Source organism: Castanea sativa, chromosome 7 (genome assembly GCF_040712315.1).
Source record: "Castanea sativa cultivar Marrone di Chiusa Pesio chromosome 7, ASM4071231v1".
Lineage (NCBI taxonomy): Eukaryota > Viridiplantae > Streptophyta > Magnoliopsida > Fagales > Fagaceae > Castanea > Castanea sativa.
In genome coordinates, this window is record NC_134019.1 from 32,662,770 (window position 1) to 32,667,688 (window position 4,919).

General features: G+C 36.5%; 1 pseudogene; it reads right to left on the reverse strand.

Moving 5' to 3' along the window:
- Window positions 1–3,046: 3,046 nt before the first annotated feature.
- LOC142641980 (methyl jasmonate esterase 1-like) lies at window positions 3,047–4,692 on the reverse strand (annotated as a pseudogene).
- Between the last annotated feature and the right edge of the window lie 227 nt (window positions 4,693–4,919).

A 4,919-nucleotide genomic window follows, 5' to 3' on the forward strand; every position in this document is an offset into this window, starting at 1 on the left:
CTAGAGCGAGATTTGATATAGTATCCTACTCTAGTGAGTTTGTGGCATTCGTACATAAAAGCGACATCATGCCAGGTGAGGTTCAGACCCATCTGCTCGTTTAGAGCGTCGACGCTTCCTAAGACTCTAAAAACGTTGGGAGCACATTGATCGGGGCACAACCGGTGGTTGCGGAGGTACTCCCTAGTTACGCTTTTCATTGGGAGGGTCATCCCACCTTCTACGAAGGCGACCATTGGGATGATGACCTCTCCGGTTTTCCTAGAACCGGCCATGGCTTCCGCCGGGCAGTATTTTAAACCTACGTCGCTGGGAATGTGATGCTTAGCTCTAAAACCTTCCATCCCAGCGGCGGTATCTACTAGACACTTAAATTTTCCCATTAGAAAGGAACGAAAGACTAAGTTCTAAGAGGGAGAACGGTTAAAAGGGGAGCCGAGGACAGGATCTGAGGAGAATGGGTTAAGGAAAAAGAACAAGCACTTACAGATTTGAAGTTGTGCGAATTTCCACGGATTTCTGCAGAGAAAAGGTGATTACTGATGTTTTGATGGGATTAGCTTCTGAAGAAATAAATGAAGGCGCAGGTTCCCAAAGCGTCACGACGTGCGGGAAAGCGGCCTCGAAATTGTATTCGTTCCGCCCAAATTTTCAGGGGGTAACAAGGGCCGTTGGATGCTCATCTCACTGTTGAACGTGGGAGATAGGGTGTAACTTACGGTAATAAATGCGCGCGTTTTTGAAAATAAAACCGCCAAGTGGCATCCTCTGGAACATGAAACGATCTCTACACGCGCAGTTATTTACAAAACGTGTGGGGTAAGTTTTCGTTGGATCAAAACCCTATTTTTCTCCTCGGATGCTAAAAAATAGAGTTTTGAGGGGCTATTGTGGGGAGTAAAGGACCCAAGCAGGCATTTGGGCCTTTGGGCTTTAGCAAGGAGAGCCGAACTGCTCTTGAGCTAAGGATTTGTTAGTACTGCGAATCGGCCCATACGCCGAGGGTCCGAGGATACAGCTGAGGGTGAGTTTCTCCTCAAACAGATCCAAGGGAACTCGAAGATTCACTACGAAGGTCAAGACAGAATTCTGGAAAGACTGTTGGTTAAAAGGGGGAAACCCTGAACCTTCTAGATACACCGGTGTTAGAAAAATACCAAGAGCAAAGGCTGCCACCTCCACATTAAAGACTCTGCACCTACCTCCCTGGTCGCATTAATGGGGAAGTGACCCCTGAACAGTAGAACTGAAACTTCTGGTCACTATTCAAAGGTACTAAGAAAAGAAATATCTAGAGGGGGTTTGAGCAACACGTGGATAAAGCATCAGGAAAGGAAGTATTTAAGGGGGGTGAAGGCCAAAGAAGAGGGAGTTGGAAAAAAGAAAGAAATTAAGAATTGTAATCTTTAAGAAAGAAAGAGAAATAATACGGAGTTAGTCCTCGGCTTACGTCCGAGGAGGACTTTTTGCAATTATCATTTGTTATTTACAAGTGTTTGTACGCCAAAGCCTATTATCAAGTTCTCAGTACTTTTAGTCTAGATTTCAAGCCCACACTCTACAAATTTCATTGTTTAAGGCTCATTGGGCCTAAGCCCATAATTTTCTTTGGGTCCAGGTGCAATTGTGCACTTACAGTAAGGACAAAAATGTGGTTTTCGCCTTTTTATTTTTATTTTTGATACAAGACAGAATTCTACTTTAGCCTGAAGCTCCCTCCTGAAGACTTGAACCCCAGCCTTTACCCCTACACTCCACAAACACTTATACTTGTGGAGTGACCATCACACCTAGGGTGTGTGGTGGTCTGTTTATTTTTTGAATGGGTAGAAGATGACAACATTTTGTAACTTTTAATGACATTTTTCTGGTTTAAAACCACCCATCCTTCACTTATATATGTAAAAGAAAGATATTAGACATACTATAATTTTTACTGAATTCATTGTCATGTTTGTTTGTAAGATTATATATATTTTTTCTTTTTATATTTCATATTTGGAATTGAGTTTGATGCTAAAAGAAAATATATTATTTTTATTAGTAAAACACAATGTTGTGAAGAACAAGAATCTAGCTAAATAATTATTTTTGTATTATGTATGTCATTCAACAATATTATACTACAGTTTCAATGAATTTACCATGATTTATAATTTATATTTTGTTATTATTTTTTGGAGGAAAAAAATGATGTGATATTGTATTTACAAATGTAACAATAATTTGAGAAAAATAAATAATTACTATAAGATTCTTAAGAATAAATCAAACATAACAATTTCATATTCCTATGAATCTTATTAAATTCCTAATCAAACCAAACATAGGAACAATTAGATTATCAAGCATCCAAATTACTAGGATCACTTCTCAAGAATTTGAATTGGATGCCGGTGGTAACATAGATTCCTGTAACATGTTGATATAATTATTGGTCTAATTAGAATTGATACTATCCCTATATTGGAGCTTGTATGTGTTTGAAGGCTTTTATTATTGTCCAATTTTACTTTGGGAATGGAAATTGTTTAGGTTTGGAGCAATGAAAAGTATGAGAGTGTGGAGCACATGGTGAGAGTGAACTCACAGAGGGAATAGTTCTCTATTCCATTTTTAAGCCCTTGGAAGAGCTTACAAATGAGCAAAATCCTACTAAATATGAACATACAATTGGGTTGAGTTTATAAATATTAGAATGCGAAGTAATTTTCAAAAACTAAATGTTGACAGCTTGCAAATTAATCATTTCAAGATATCAGAGTAAGCCAGTCGGAGGTAATATTATCTATTGGGACCAATAACCTTTAAAATTCAATAGAGTACTACTTTGTACACACAAATAAGCAATTCTGTGATTAAACATGATTCAATCAATTTTCCTTATATTGTAGAAGGTTAGAGATACAAATTTTATTATTATTGAAACATTATCATTTTCATAGAGAGCCTTGTGCCATAATACCAATGGCTTATAAATTACAATTCTCTCTCTCTGATTATAATACATTGCTAGTGAATCAATGTCCCATGCATTGAAAGTGGATTAAGAATATTTCTCAGCAATGCCTTGGGGATGAGACCAAAGCTCTATTGTCTTAAACATCATGACCATGTGATCTGATCCTTTGATCTACACCACATCATTGGGTGGATTTCTCTCAATCATCCACAATTGAAAATCTCTCCTTATCACCTTATCTTTTTCAACTATGATGTAAACCCTTTTAACTGACCCATACTTCTTAGTAGACAGCATTAGCTGCTTTGACAGGTCTTCATCACTAAACAAACGTAATGGTCTCAACAACAAGGTAGCCAGTGTCAAATCCTACAACAAATTGCAACATAAAATGTTAAGAGCACTTGTTTGAACATGATCAGAAGGTTGACATGTTAGTTTCAAAAAGAAGTTTTGGAAAAGAAAATGCATTTCTTACCTCAATTGGACTAAGCGGGAACAAATCTGATGCCGAGTACAAGGACCCGAAGATGAAAGTAGTTGGAGGGTTGTTTGGGCCTTGGTCATATGTATAGGGATTGTCAAGCTGAGGGCCTTCGTTGGCTCACTCTCTGTAATAATAAGATAAATCAGTGTCAAAAGACTCAAAACTCAAAGAGTGGGGTTGGTGTTACAAGAGTGAAGTGAAAACTTATTTCTAAGGATCACATATCTGATATCACCAATTTAATAGAGGTTTTTTTTTTTTTTTTTTTTTTTTTTTTTTTTTTAAGAAGAAAATTCAATAGAGTATTCAAAAAATTTAATAGAGTTGATCACTAACAACTATGAATTTCTAATCATGAAATTTGTATAGGTAAATAGTTTTTTTTTTTTTTTTTCTTTCAGAATCGGAGAGGTAAATATTAATAATTAGCCAATTTCATAGAAATATATATAATAATTATATGATGAGATATTTTCTTAAGGGTGGGTTTAGATTTTTGCCATCCTAAAATATTTTTGGCCCAGTTATAGCTTCAACAAGAGCTCATATTTGGGCATGGACATTGCACAACAGTTCAAATCTTGTGGTTAATATGCCAACTTGGCCTGAATCTCAATGGTATTTTAAAGGGTAATGAATTTTGTTGGAGAGAAATTGCAAGTGTAATAGGGTTACATTTACTTCTATTTGATCTAATTATATTATATTGAACTTTATCGTTAAAAAAAAAAATCATTTGAAAAAAAGTTGCAAGAAGTACCATTTGATTGAGGGTGGAATAGTTGAGGGTCAGCCCAGGCATGAAGGTAGTGGCAAAAACAACTACAGAAATCTTACTTGGAAAATCTTCCATGGCTTGAGAAATTGCATATCCACCATAGCTAAGACCAACAAGGATTACTCTTTCATGAAAAGGAAGAGCTTCCATGAAGTCCCTCAAAGGCTTGAAATAGTCAGAACTTGATTGGAGATCATTTGCCTACAGTGGGTTGATTCCAGAAGCACCTAAGTCTAGTGCAGTGACATTGTGCCTTGAAGATTTTAGCAGTGTCTCAAGCTTGTACCAAGACCAAGCTCCAAGGCATGCTCCATGAATTAGCACAAAGTGCTTGCCAGTTCTTGGTGGCTCCTCCTTAGTAGACTCAATTCCAAGAGATGAAAGAATGATAAAGAAAGAAATTAGCATGAAATACTTCGTACTCAGCTCCATATTATGTTTTGCTCTTCCTATGGACACAAATTGTCATGGGTTTTATGTAGTTATAAAGAGGTAGGTTTTGATCATGACTCATCAACTTTCCAATGGGCTAGTTTTTCCTTGATATATAAACATGCAATTTAACCAAATAATTTTCTTTTCCCTTTGTTTGAATTTGACTTTGAGATCTTTGATAAGAATTTTGAAAAACTTGTCACAAAACAACACAAAGGTTAATACTTCTCAAACAGGTTTAACAAGTTCAAATGATC